Source organism: Ceratotherium simum, chromosome X (genome assembly GCF_057802395.1).
Source record: "Ceratotherium simum simum isolate JZ-2026a chromosome X, ASM5780239v1, whole genome shotgun sequence".
NCBI classification, from domain to species: domain Eukaryota; kingdom Metazoa; phylum Chordata; class Mammalia; order Perissodactyla; family Rhinocerotidae; genus Ceratotherium; species Ceratotherium simum.
The window spans coordinates 96,774,031-96,788,392 of record NC_141940.1 but is presented as its reverse complement, the minus strand read 5'-3'; the positions used below and the strand labels follow the sequence as shown (position 1 = coordinate 96,788,392).

At 62.5% G+C, this 14,362-nt stretch overlaps 1 protein-coding gene across 6 annotated transcripts in view; it reads right to left on the bottom strand.

Moving 5' to 3' along the window:
* BCOR (BCL6 corepressor) overlaps positions 1-14,362 on the bottom strand; it is a 115,696-nt gene that overhangs the window by 42,462 nt on the left and 58,872 nt on the right. For 3 of the 6 annotated variants that reach the window (XM_087426780.1, XM_087426786.1, XM_087426787.1), the window contains exon 1: positions 2,158-2,899. The exons of 2 other annotated variants lie outside the window; for them this stretch is intronic. The gene's annotated coding sequence lies outside the window, so the exon portion shown is untranslated. Of the gene's footprint in view, positions 1-2,157; positions 2,901-14,362 lie in introns of those variants that run through there. One more of the 6 variants, XM_087426785.1, reaches the window with a different exon arrangement.

The window sequence follows — 14,362 nt, the reverse complement described above, 5'->3', positions numbered from 1 at the left end:
CCGAACACCGAAGCCCAGCCTCGGATTAAACCTGGACGGCATATTAATCACCGCCATTTCCCCCCACCTTTCCTCCACGCGGTGAAATCATGCCCAAAATAAACACGAGAACCAACATTGCAAAGCCCACACCAGATAACAGGTCGGGGGTGGAGTGGGAAGGGTCGAGAAGCAAACGTATTCTCCAAGTGTCCACGTACAGGAGTCTCCGAGGCCGACAATTAAAACGCCTTCCACACAAGCAATTCTGTTGGCAAAACCAAATCCAACACCTCCTAAGGATTGATTTCGGCCCGCGGCGTCCGTTTCCAGTGCCACAGGAAGTGTCAGATGGCTAGAAATACCCAAGTCTGTCTGCGTTCACCACCCACCACCTTCTGGGGTGGGCCATTTCCTCCCTGTTTTTACTCCCAGCCCACTTTAAGGATTTTTCTCCAAAAGGCTACCCCTAGAACCAAATACCACCACCCCTCCCCTAGTCTTCTCTCAAAAAAAGAAGGGGGGGAAAAAACAGCTAAAATCCGGAGCTGTCCAGTCCAGACACAGCGAGGCTGCGCGAATACCTATTTGAAGCGCGCTGGTTTCTTTTTAAGGTTTGTTTTTAAATACACATAACCCTCCCCCTTCCTTCGCTCTTCCATTCCCAACCCCCACCCTACAGACGTCGGCGGCGCGCGCCCTCGCGCGCGGGCACTCACAGCCTCAAGCTGGAGATCATGGACTTTCTGGAAAAGATTCATTAACAGCAAATTAAGCCTCGCCGGGCCTCGGCCTACACGCGACCAGACTTCGCCGTCTCAGGAACCCGGGGACGTGCCCACTCGAGAGTGCGAGCGGCGGGAAGCCCGCCGGGACCACGAGTGCCTCCAGCCGCCCTACTCCGCACACGGCGCCCCAGGGCTTGCTTCGTAAACAGTAGGCGCACGTCGCCGCCGCCCGGAGCCCCCGAGTTGGCGGAGGCTCTGCAGCGCAGCCGCCCGCCTGCTCGGAGCGCGGGCCCCGCGGCGCGGCGGCGCCTTGCCCTCCCGCCTCGGCAGAGGATCGCGCCCGGGTGCGCAAGTTCCTCTTCGCCCTCAGCCTCTGCGCTGCACGCCCTCCGAGTGGGACCAACTTCCTCCGGCCGCAGACTCGCACACGCCCAACAGGGCTTCCCATCAGACTCCCCACTGCCCAGTGGAGGGCCAGGTCTCGGCCCCCCCCCGCCCCCGCCCTCGCCCTCCCTTCCCGCCGCCGCCCCCGCACACGCACGTTTTATCCCCACCTCGAGGGGCTCATAACTTAAAACCTATCTCGCGAGGTCGGGGGGAAGGTAGGGGTGGGAGGGGATCGCGGATTATAATTTTAAAAGAACATTTGCAAAACAAAGCGTCTGACCTGGCTGGTGGGCCGAGTCGGAACCCCTCGCTCTGCTCGATTTCCTAGTAGTTTTTTTTTTTTTCTTTAATCCACGTGATTCGTGCTTTGGGGCAAGCCAAGAAAAAACCCGGGACTCCCTTCCCGAGTTGCGCGGCGGCGGCGGCGGCAGGTCGAGCTCGGCTCGGCCCGGGGCGTCCGCCACACACCCTCACGCACGCACACGCCGTCGTTCCACTAGGAGGAACGACTGGCCCCCGGAGAGGCGAGACGAGGCGGCGGCGGCTGGGGGTTTTTACAGTTCTTTCCCGAGTCGAAAAAGAAAGCAGACGGGAACCCGCCGCCCTCCCCTTCCTGCTCGCGAGCTAACGCCGAGCCGAGCTTCCCAGCTTCCAGCCCAGCTCCCCCCCCGCCCCGCTCCTGCGCCCGATTCGCGGCGCTCAGAGGCGACCGCGCTCCCGCGCACACAGACACACACAGCCTGCAAACTTCCACTCCGCGCACTCCCTGCTCTCCTCCCAGCCTCCCGGGAGGCGGCAGGCACCCCTCCCTCCCTGGTGCCCACGCGGGGCCGCTTAGGTTGGTTGCATTTTTAATAACATAGCTATGAAATAAAAACGAAAGCGAGCAAAGCAGCCGAAGGGAAGCGCGAGGCGAAAGCTTCGCGGGGTACGCGAGAGAGTCGGAGGAGCAACCCACGGCGGGCGGGGGCCCGGAGGGAGGGGGCCGACTGCAGCCCGCGGCGCGCCCGCCCGCCCGCCCGCCCGCGCGGCCTCCCCGGGGAAAGGTGTTCCGGGCACTGACCTGAAATCTCCGGCCGGGGAGTAAGCAGGGAGCCTGCGATCCGGCGCTTTCAAGTTTTCCCCCCGAGCGGAGTCGAGGCGCCAAGGAGGAGCGAGGGGCGGTTGCGTGGGTAGGGAGAGGTGTGCGGGGTTGGAGAAAAGTGGGGTGGCGACGTTCGCGAGCGGAGAAGGAGCCGGGCCAGGGAAGCGCGGCGAGCAGCAAAGTTTGCCGTCCCCGGCTGCCCGCAGCCCGCTCGCAGCGCCGCGCTCGCTCGCCTCCCTCGCCGTCTGCTGCCAGCCGGCTGCCCTCGGGGTCGGCCCCGCCGAGGGGTGGGCTCTGGGCCGGGTGGGGGCGGGGCGGGGCGGGGCGGGCTCAAAGCCTCCGGGCAGGTGGCGACAGCCCCGCGCGATCCTTCGGGCTCCCGCGGCTGGCCGGGCTCGGCCGGGCTCAGCAGCTCCCGCGCCGCCGCTGCTGCCGCCCGCGCTCGGGCAGGAGCCCCAGCGCCATGTTGACGGATAGCCGCGAGCGCCCGCTCGGGCTGGGTGTGTGTGAGTGTGAGTGTGTGTGTGTTGGCCAAGTCGTCCCTGCACGGCGACAGCGCGGCTTGGGCTCCCCGCCCGGCGGCTCGTGGGCTCCCCCTCCGCCGCCGCCGCCCGCCTCGCTCCCGCTCTCGGTCGCGGTCTGGGCTCTGGCGCGTCTCCTCCGCAGCCGCCGAGCTCGGCCCGCGTTCAGCGAGGAGCGTAGCTCTGCCTCACCTTGCCGCTGGGAGCCCGAGCTCCGTCTGCAGCCGCACGCCGCGATCCCAACGCGTCCCCCCTCCCTGGTTCCCTCCTCTTCCTCCTCCCCCTCCCTCTGCCCGCCCTCCCTCCCTCCCAGCAGCCGCCTCCCCTCCCCCCGCAGGCGCAGCGCTCGGGCGACAGCCGCCCGCCCGCCGCCGCCTCCAGCTCTTGCAAGTTTGAGCTCCCTCAGCCTCCGCTCACCCTCCGCTGCGGCGCCTCGGCGGTGGGGTTTCGGAGGGGTGATTCCCCAGGAAAGGTTTGCCCGAGTTTCCCCAGCCGTCATCGATTCCCAGCCGGGCGCGTTTCGCCTCTCTGGGTCCGAACCCCGGACCACTTGGGTGGCACCCCCCTCACCCCTTGCCTTCCCCTCCCCCGCTCGGACCGAGTTGGATGCGCACACCCGGCCCGGGCGCGCGTCCTGGGCGAGCCACAGACCGACTCGGGCGGCGGCGGCGCCGCCGCGGGCGGCTCGCAGATCCCGAGTCGAGGTGATGGGGGGCGGCGGGGGCGGCTCTCCCAGCCGCGCACCGAGACTCCCCTCGCTACCCAGAAGGCCAGTGGAGGGCCGCAATTACCATAAAGCGCCTCGCACTCCGCTCAGCCAAAGCTGTCAAACCCCAGCGACAGCCGCCGCTGCCTCCTCTCACCACCAGCGCTGCGCTCTCCTGGCCGCGCGTCCCCTCCGAGACCTAGCAGAGCCTGGCGAGCGCGCGTCGACGCCCACCCCTACCCTGGGTCGCCCCTTCCTCCCGGAGGATCCCTTTCTCATTTCGGTGTTAAGAGCTACCTGAAAACACCACCCTAGGCAACAGTGGCCGTTTCGCCCGAACTCCGCGCCCGAGTTCCCCGGACGTTTCAATTGTGTGGGAATTGTTTGGAGAGGCGGGGGGTGGAGGAGGCAGCCCGTGGGGCACAAGGAGGCCGGAGATGGGGGCGGTAGGGGAGCGGAGATCCGCCAGAATTTCTCCCCATTCGCGGGCATTTCACAGTCTGCACCTCGGACGGTTGAAGGGTCTGACCTGGCCCTTCACTTGGGCCTCGGGAGATTATCTCCCGCGTTTTATTTTCCTTGGCAGGGAGCAACTTTTGGCTTACACCGTTCGCCCCATAAATTTCCACTCCGTAACGTCGTGCTGATCGGTGCTCGGCGGCGGCATATAGCCTGCGCCCGCAGCAGTTCAATTCAATTGACACGTATTGAGCTTCTCCAGCGCACCCGGCGCGGCGCTGGGCACGGGGGGCGGGGCGGGGGCAGGCAAGCGGGAGGGGGAAGCGGAGAGGCGAGGTTCCGGCCTCCCCGGAGCGCAGAGCCTCTAGGGCGAGCCGAGAAACCCCAGTTCGTGAAGCTGGCGGGAAGGGGTGGGAGTGGGGGAGGGGGGTTCCGGCCTAACCGCACCCAGACCGCGGGTCCGGACGTCGCGGCAAAAGGTGACTCCACTCGGCTGCTCGCTAGGGTCTTTTTATGCTGGGGGTGGGAGAGTCTCTTTCTGCCTAAGGACAAGATGGTGCAGGCTCTATGAGGACATCAATCCGAAATGGAGGTGGCTTGTAAATCCACACGGAAAGTTTTAAAATATCCTGGAGTGTCTCCATGCCAAAAATAATCAAAAGCATCTCAAGTTGATTACTAAGTCAAGGTCAAGGCCCAAATCAGCTCTAGCTAGCAGATCTCTTTTGAAAATTAGAGTTAATACTGACTGCGGGAACTGGTTTTAGGTACTATTTTATTTATTCTGTTTTAGTTCTCAGTACATAGTTATAAAAACAGCCCTTTTCAAAGCAGAAGTGAAACATCTCTACCGTTTGAAACCCGAAACTTCGGGCAGAATTAAATCTTAGTGCTCCAGAGCTGCTTATAACAACTGATGCAAAAGACAGACGGGCAAGTGCCCCAGAGAGCAGTGCCCAGCCCTGCTGGGCCGCCACCGCTCCCAGGAGCCGCGCCTGCATAATAGAATGCACGCCTTTTTCTTTCCAGTCTTTCTGGAGGTGGATGTCTCTGAAAGCTAACCCACACATTTTTTTAATCTCCGGTAACAAGCAGAAAGACACCTGGACTATTATGCTGTAAAGCTATTTTTTATAAAGACATTTTAAGGCCAGACATTAAAAGTTATTAGACTGAACGCATGCGAGTTACAGACACAGCTGGAGAAAAGGCCTCTGGTTGTGTGTTGTAGCAACATTTCTTTTTGAAGCAACTCCTTTTATTCAAAACAAGTCTAAAATAACCGGGAAGCCTGAAGTTGGGTATTTGTGGGGAAACTGTCTGAACGTGGTTCCAGGCGAGGAGGCTGCTGTGCCACTGTCGGCCTCGCAGGAGAGCTGGCCTAGGCTAGCGAGTGCGGAGCTGTGCCAGGCTCTTCCGGCTCTGTTAGGCCGCCGCAGAGCCCCTGGCCCCGTGCCCGGCCACCTTCTCTCCCCTTCCCATGCCTCCCCAACTCTCCCCCCAGGCACAAGCTTTTCCTGGAGTTGAGTTGTGTGTAACCGTCCAGAACTTTTGGAAAATCCAGGAACCAAGTGGGAGCACAGAGCCTGCTGCCTCACGGAGTCCTGTGGCCTCCCAGGGCTGCTGACAAAGGGGCCTGTTTGTCTAACTTTAAAACTCCTAGAGTTAAAATGAGTTGGGGGGGCAGTGCTGTAAATTCGAAGGGGCCTAGAGGAGGGCTGACTGTGGAAGAAATTTGATGCTGGAGACAAACAGGCCAGTAAATTCACCTTTGACGTAATTTGCCGTATTCACACACCCCCCCTTGCTTTTTTTAAGAAGTCTAGCCTCCGTGGTGTCCTCATTCAGGCTGGTGGGATTAAAAGGTTTCCCTTGTATCTCCGAGGGATACATTTCCCAACTCTGTGGGATTTTAAAAGTCTTATTAATGGAGTCCTGAGAGACATGGAGGGGTGGGGGGGTGAGAGAGAGAGGAAGGGAGGGAGGGGGAGGGAGGGGGGAGAGAGAGAGAGAGTGTGTGTGTGTGAGTGTGTGTGTGTGTGTGTGTGTGTGTGTGTAGGGGGCTTCATGACTCAGTGAAAATTAAAATGTGAGTTTCCCAAGGTGCTCTAAGGTGGAGGGGGGTAGGGCGTTTATACCTATTGGCCCGGTTAGTTGGAATTCATCCAGGGAAGAGAAGCAGAAAGCTCAGGAAGGGTAGTCCCATCTTGTGTCCCCACTCAGGAAGGGGCTCTGAGAGCTGGGGACACTGCATAGCCTGCAGCATGTGTGAGCAGCCCGGGCCTTCCCCTCCTCCCTCCTCTCCTGCCCTCCCACGAGCCCCTCGGGAGCTGACCTGGGGGTCAGGCTGCTACACCCGGCACTCAGCAAGGGGAGGATTTCAATGAAAGCAGAGGAGGAGGCGGAGAGAGCCAGGGAGTTCAGCACAAGGGAGGGGAGGCCGCACATGCAGCGGAGAAATAAAGAAATAGGCACCAAAAAGGAGAGGTGCTTTCAGTTGAGCTGGGGGGCACCCTTCCCTCACCAGCCTCTTGTCCCTCACCCGCCTCCTGCCCCAGTTATAACATATGGCTCAACTTCAGGCTGTCGGGCACTCTCTTGCTGCAGATTCTATCCCGGCTCTGCAACTGGGCAAGCAGGTTGGCGCTTTGGGGAGCATGCCTGGAACACGGCCACCCTGTTCAGGCCAGGCTGACTGCAAGGCCTGCCAGGGCCTCTTCCACACCTTCAACCACCACCCAAGCCTTGGGGAAAGGTCATGTATCCCGTGGTGAGGTCCTTACCCCATGTTTGGGGGACCCTGGGATCCCAACATTGGGTGTGGGGTTTATTTGTAACATATGCATAGGATCTAAATCGTTCTGCTCTGTATGCCCTCAATGGCGCTCTTCAGAGTCTGTTCTCACATCTATGACACTCGTTATTGGAATAGGCAGTATCTGAGTGATTACAAATAATGTATTTTTACTTGTGAGCTAGCCTATTAACGTTGACTATTTTTAAAAATACACAAACACTCACACTAAGAGTCTTCCCTGGGCACTTCGTCAAAGAACTCGGGGCTTACCCAATGACACTTAAAAGATCCACTGGCCCAACTCCCAAGCACAGAGCATGCTTGTCCTAGGGACTGCAGTTATCTGGAAGCATCTAAAGGTAGCTGCCTTCCATGGCAGAAGACTGCTAGACTTAGGGGTCACCAGGTTGAAGATGGCTGCTCCTTCTGCCTCACCTTTGAAGGGTTAGTGGGCATTTGGGGGAGGAGGGTCCAAAAGGCAGGCCCAACGTGGTAGTAGCGACTGCCTCTCACAATTTCTGGTCTGGGCTCAATTAGTGTCAGGCTCTGAGCTCCCCAAACCCAGGCACCAGTGGGTGAACTGCCGTTTACACTGAGGGGCCCTCTGAGTAGATGGGTGTCAGCCAAATGAGCATCCATACAGGCGGCTTCGGGGAGGCAGCGTCTTGCGCTCCACCTGGTCCCAGCTTAAGAGCCCTCCAAGCCGCCGCGCTGGGCCGGGTGCTCTTGCAGATAAACCCGGACGCCTCGTCCCGCCCTGGCTGCTTATTTAGCAAGGCGCCTCCAGCTCATATGTTACCCGGCCGGGGGCAGTGAGTGGGAACCGCGAGGAGAGGGGCGGAGAACCACCAACTACTTGCTCGCGGACCCAGCATGCCGGCCTTCCGCCCCAGCCATTTTGTAGCCGGCTTCCCTCCCCCACTCCCGTGGGACCCGTGCGGAGACGCAACACCCAGAGCCCCTTCGCAGGCACTACCCCGGGGACTGAAGGGATCTGGAAGGCTCCGCCAGCCCCTTGCTCGGGGCAGGCAGGGAGTACGGCCCGGCAGATGGAAATGCGGCGCTGATCTGTCTCCAAATACCTCCGAAGCCCGCACAAAGTCGGGCGCAGAGGTGAGTGGCGCGGGGTGGTCGCCTCGGGAAGGTCGCAACCAGGAGCAAAGCTCAGGGCTCGCGCAGGGCTGGGGATTCCAAACGGCTTAATCCGCGGCACTTTTTCCCCGCTCCCATTCCCCCTCCCGACCCACTCGGCTCTGCCTTCGCCCCCATGCCCCCCGCCCATCCCTGCTCTCCAGCACCTTAGCAGCCGAGCAGGCCCCGGTCTCGAGTACGGAGGGTGAGGGGGCGCAGGGTGGTTTGTGTTGCGAGGCCTGACAGAACCTCCTGTGTGCGGCGGAGGGAGGAGGCTAATGCATAATGCACAGCGCATGGAAGCCCGACCATTAGCGGCCTGTCGGTGACACAGACAAACGACTGAGAGGGAGGAGATCGAGCTCGCTCTGGAGTTTAAATATACCAGCGTGGAGGGGAAACGCCATGATTTAAAAGTATGTGTTTGCAGACACTCGCATATATTTTAATGATTTCCAGCAGGCCATGCGTCCCAGCTTTGCATCCCCCTCCCCAAAAGGGGGATGTGTATAGAGGAGGGGGGATGAAGGTAGAGTGAGAGGCCTCAACCCGAGACCCACCGCCAGCTTTTGAGAGATGAAGGGAAGGAGAGGTTGGTAAACGCAGCGCGGAGAAAGCGAGGCCTAGGGAAGCCACACGACCCAAGGCCATCCTCAGAATTTTTTTAAAAATCTGGCCATCAAGCCTTCCACCACGGAGCGGACCCTCTACGTTGTACTAGAAAGACCTGGGGGAAAGAATAAATCCCGCCACCCTTGCTTCCTCCAGGCGCCCTCATTTTTGAATCTTCCTTTTCCACTGACAATCCAGAGACCTCCTTCTTCCCGTTTCACACACCAGTGTTTTTTAGCAATTAAGGCGAGAAGGGGGTGGGGATAAAGATAAGCCAATTTTTTTTTCCTGCCATGCAAGTGTGAAAGATAAGATAACGCTAAGCTGGGGCAAAGCGGCTGCTTACAACCTCCCCTCAGCGATTTTAATCGGTCACTTCTTATCTCGCAAAAATGCTCCTTTCGAAAACTGCATCAAAAAAAGAGAAAGGCTGAAGGAAAGCATTTTCATTTGGAAGTGACATTTAAAACCCACCTCCTCTACACCCGCAGATCCCTCCCCATCCGCGGGGCTCCCCAGGAAAAGTCTCACCTCGACTACAGGGTTTCAGGCTTTCTCGAGGGGAGCAGGATTACTAGTGTAATTAGGCTGAATAAAACCAGGGATGCGTGATGAGGCTTTACCCTGCATCCAACCCCAGACTCGCAGCCGGGTTTTCCTTCTCGTAGTTACTGATCGGTGTTTGTGCTTTATCATCGCGTTCGTGTGTTGAAACTAAACAGGTATATTCGGGAGGGTCATGTAACTACGTCAACAAGAAGTGGCTGTTAATGTGAAATAATCAGAAACTCTGCTGATTTCTACAGGTCCCAGTAAAGGGGGGGAAGGCATCACGCGCCCCCGAACCGGAGAACGCCCAGCCGAACCAAACTCTCGGGGAGTTTTATAAAATCCTGTTTTCCGCACAAAAATCTCACGAAGGGGTTTCCGGAAGACTTTGTATTTGTTGAAGGAGGTTTCGGTATTGAACTCCAGGCCCTCAGGGCGGCCTGTAAATTCCCCCCAGCCCAGCGTCTGGCCCCAGATCGCAAACATCAAGGCGGGCGCCCCAGGCCGAGTTGATGAGCCTCTGCGCCCACCTCCGGCTTAGAGCTCCAAAGCTCCCACCTCCTCATCCCCCATCCCGGGTTCGCACCTTGGCGCCGGGCGCACACCGAGTCTGCCCCCTCCGGACCAGGTTGCACGACCTAAAGCCCGGGGCCAGCTGCGGCCGGATTGTCCCCGGGGAGCCGAAACCGCCGAGCGGGGAAACCCCTCCTCTCGCCCTTCCCCGAAAAGCCTGGCCGCGGCGTAGGCGCCGAGCGAGCGGGCATCCGCTGACAGCCGGGCCTCACGTAAGGCCCACACGCGTCCCATTAGTCAGCCTGAGTTCCCCTCGGGCGAGCCGTCTGGCGCGGCCCCAAGGCCGGGCGCGGGCGGGGCGGGGGTGCGGGGCCGCAGCGAGCTGGGAGCGGGGCGGGGGCGCGGGCTCTGCGGGGCCCGGCCGGGCTCGGTTCCGCGTTCCTGGGCCCGCGGGTAAGCTGAGCCGGCGGGGCAGGCCGCTCCCTGGCTGGCGCCGAGGCGCCGAGCTGCGCTTCACGTGCCCGCCATATCAGCGGCGGCGGCGGCGGCGAGGAGAGGGGGCAGGGAGGCTCGCCGCAGCTCCCGCAGGGTCTCCGGCCCCCGCCTCCGTCTCCCCGCTGGGGGCTGGGCCGGGACCACCCGGCAGCCCGCATCCCCGCGCAAGCCGAGAGCCGCGCTGCCAGACGCCGAGAGGCTCCTAGGGCGCCGTTCGGAAAGCTGCGCGGCGGCAGCAGCCAAGAGAGGGTGCTCCTCGCGGCCGCCCCGGGAACTTCCCAGCCGCCCTGCCGCCGCAGTCACCGGGACCGGAAGCCCTTGCGCCGCCCCGAGCGGCCTCCGCTGGCCCCCAGGGCTGCTCCAGACGAGGGCTGGCTGCGCTTCACCCTCGATCCCTCCGGGCCCCAGACGGCTGCCTTCGCCCTGGGGCATCCCCATTTAAGCCCGGAGGACTCTTCTTGCGGTCCAGAGAGACCTCCTCTATTACCGCCATAAGCGCCCGCCCACCCGCGCCCCCAGCCCCGCAGCTGGGACGGGAGGGGCGCGGAGCAGCCACTCCGGCCGGGCAGGAACACCTGCTCCTGGGCCCTGCAGCTGGGCGCGTGGTGCCGGGAGAGGCTGCCTACTGTTGTGTGCAGAGATCGCGGAGGAGAAAATGGGGCTCCGAAGCTCAGGGCCAGGCGCAGCCGCGCCTCGGCCGCCCCCATCTCCCATCCCTTCTATGTGACCAAGCCCGAAGCCTGAGGACTCGGGTCTTATGAGGATCGAAGGGCCACCACCCCTGGGACCCGTATCCTGGCCTTAAGAGGTCGTTCGCAAGACAGATGGGGCAAAACGTGTTTGGGGAGCCTTCCCAGTGTCCGCCCCCGCTCTCCAAACCAGACACACTCATCTCCCTTCAGCCCCCACTCTAGCCTCCGGCAGGGGACGAGAGTAGGTCATGGCGGTACCAGCAATCCCCTCCCCACCTCCCCCCCCCACGAAGGGTCTGGTGCGGGGTTCGGATTTTGCCACTCCACGTGAGGAGGGCCGATGGACCCTCCCCATCTCCTCCGTGCACTGAGGAAATCGGGCGGCCGAGATGACCTGCGCTGCTTGCCCTGCCTCACCCCCCCTCCCCTGTCCCGCCCTCCCCGGCGCTCCTGGCCCAGGGCCCGGCCGGGGAAGGCGTTGTTTTGCCAGCGGGAGCCGAGCGAGTGCGCAGAGAAAAGCCTCCCTGCTCTAATGAGAGTGCACACAGCGCTGCAGCGAGGAGGATGATTACCCGGCGGGCGGGGGGGCGCGGGCCCAGGCCGCGGGCGGCGTGTGCGGCAGCCCCGCGGGCCCGGAGTCCCCGCCTGTCTGGCTGCTAATCGCACGCTTTCTGCTGTTACGGAGGCAGGCGGGAGCCGGCGGCCGAGCCCAGCGCCGGCGACTCGGCGGGTGACACGGAAACATGGCGCAGCGCCCCTCCCCCGCCCGCCCTCCCCGCGCTCCCGCCTCCCGCCTCGCACTTCCTCCCGCCCGCGCGGCTTTTGCAGTTCTAATGCTCTGCTGTCGGCCCGGCACCATTACGCTAGCAGCCGCTTCTCGGCGGCCCCGCGCGTCTCTTTCCCCTTTGTTTTCAGGGTCTATAGAAAACGTTTGCTTTTGTCCTGAGCTCTCGTTAAACCAAACTTGTGGTGGCAACGGAAGGCGGTGCGGGCGGGGAGGGGCCCGGGGATTTTGGCAGCAGCCGACCAGAGCGTGGTGGAAACTTCTCTCGCTGGGTTCCCCGCCACCCCGCCTTCCACCCTCCCCCCTCCCCTCACACACACAGGCCAGTCGGTCTGCCGATGCTTCCCCCTTCTCCCCCGAGAGGCCTCAGCGCTCCAGGAAGGAGGTCTGGGCCAGAGGGACTGTGACCAGGGGTGAAGAGCCTCTGGTGCGTGTCTGTGAGCCCCAAGTTTTTGGCACTCGGTGACCTCGCTCCTTGCAGCCCTGAGTTGCCTGTCCCTCCCTTTGGTCATTCAGGGCTTTGTATCAGCCGGTGGAGAAGGAAGGGGAGGGAAGAGAAGAAAGTGGTTCGTGTGTGTGGTTTTCATATTAAAGGTTTGTTGAAATCTCTCACCCCCAACTGCACAGCCTCCTTTATAGGAACTAGGGTGAGAAGAGGGAAACGTGGGATCCAAGGGGGATAGGGTCAGAAACCTAGGCCTGGGGGCTGGATCGTACTCTAACGGCCGGCTCAGCCACACGCGGGGTGGGGCGACCCTGCAGAGTGGGAGACAGGAGGGCCAGGTCCCTCGATCCAGGAGACTCCAAACCTCCCTCCCCGGGCATGAGCGTAGGTCTCCCCTGGCACGCTCCCCAGCCCAGCGCGCACGCCATGGCTCTCCGCACCGGAGCTGCTCAGGCGGCAATTTTTTAAGCCTGCAATTAAGCGAGGCGTCGCCGTGTCCTCTGCTAGTGTAGATCCTGTCAGTCGCACATGGCCTTGGTGCTCCGGTCCGAGGACCCGCGATTAGTCACAGGCTCGCTTCGCTCCTTCCCTAATCCGCCTCTGCAGGCAGCCTGGGGACTCGGCCGACTTGGCGGGGCTGGCAAGGAGCCACCGCGCGCGAGGCGGGCCTCCTGGCCAGTACCAGCCCCGCTGCGCCAGAGCCGGCGCGGGCCCCGGGGTTCGGGCTTGAGACTCCCTCCCCCTTCACAGCCCCCAGGCTGGGGCGGCTGCGCCCCTCCTCCTCCTCTCGCCCCACTCCCGGGCCTGCGAGATCTATTTGTGTGGTGTCATTTGCATAAAAATAGGACAAGTGTTTCAGTGCGTTCGAACGCGGGAGGCGAAATCCTTATTGATGTGTCTGTGTGGAGCCCTCGGTTGTCGGAGCGGTTTGATTTAGGGTGTTTGTGTTGCCTTCTGCGAGAAATGAGAGGAAATCCTGCACAACGCCTTCGGCGGCCCAGGCCCCCCAGAGCATCCTCCTCTGCGCGGCCTGGAACAGTCCCCTGCCTGGACCCCGGCGCGCCGAGTCCACAGCGAGCAGGTTGAGGGCCAGGCGGGCGGCCCATTATGACTCATAAAACCGGGCGGCATAATCACCAGCTGCCAACCGGTTTACGTGTGGCGTTTCCCAATGCTCCCTTCGCCCAGCCCGGGCCTCCAGCGGGTTCGCCCTGGACGCGGCTACAGCTGCTCAGTGGGGACTAATCAAGTGGCCGCTCGGTCCCGTCCGCAGCGCGGCTTCCCTTACGGGCGACCCCCGCTCTGCCGGCCTTTGCGCTGCTCGCCAGCAACTCCTGAGCTTGGACAAATAGCTAGGAGGGCGCCGGCCGCGCGGAGCCAGTAAATCAATCATTAACTCTCCAGCGAGGCCTGGCCAGGGGAGGGAGCGGCGGCCAGAGCCGAGTCCGCGAGGCGAGCGCAAGGCCCCCACCTTGGGTTGGGAGCCATCCACGCGCCAGCGGACAGGGTGCGTGAAAGCAGGTCCCCTCGGGGCCTCACAATCCCCTCCAGATGCCTCCGCCTGCCGGGCCTTTCAAGCCCGCACCTCGCCTCGCCGGGCAAGTCGGGTTACTGTGCGGCCCCGGGGCGGGCTGGAACATTAATGAGCCGCCCCGGGCCTCGCGGCCTGCTCTCCCCAGGAGAGCCTGCCACGCTTGGGCAAGCTCCTCGGAAACGGTCGGGCTCCTCCAGACTCGGGCTTGCCAAACCAAACTGATCGCCCCCGTGTCGGACCGTCTCCCTGCGGCGCCCCCACGGAGCCCACCGTGGGGCGGCACGCAGGGGGTTAAAAGCTCCGGTTCGCCCTGGCTCCTCGGCGGCGCTGAGGAAACGCTGATCAAAGTGCTTACGGGGAAGGAAACACACGCACACTCGGGCCTGGGTCGAAGAAGGCCGACTGGAGAGACGGCTCGGAGCCGCCTGCCTCGACCCGCTTCCCACACTCCCGGGAACGCGGTGGCGGCGGCGGCGCTGGCCCGCGCGATTCTCTCGGCTGAGCTCGGCGCGGCGGGGCCGGGAGGACGACGGGGAGGGGGAGGGACGAGGGGGCGGGAGGCGAGCCCGGGCTGCGCGCCAAGAGGCCCGGAGCCGCAGATTAGTCACCGCTCGCCTCGGTGCTCACGAGTGCGCCCGGGAACCGGGAGGGCAGGCGTCGGCCCCGCTCAGCCGGGCTCCCGGGGCCTCGGCGCCGCGGCGCGAGTGCCCCCGCCCCAAGCTCCGCGCGCGCCCCGCGCGGCTGGATGGACTCTCGGGGGCTCGCGCTGCCGAGATCCACTTGTCAGTTCAAGGGCAGGAGAGAAACTCGGCAAGCCGAGTCTTGCGAACAGGAAATTTCTCATTGACAAGGTGCTGCCCCTCCCCCATGCCCGGCTTCAAAACAAAACAAAAACCCAGCGCGAGCCGCCAGCGCACCCAGCCTCGAGCCCCTCCGCCGCCTCGGC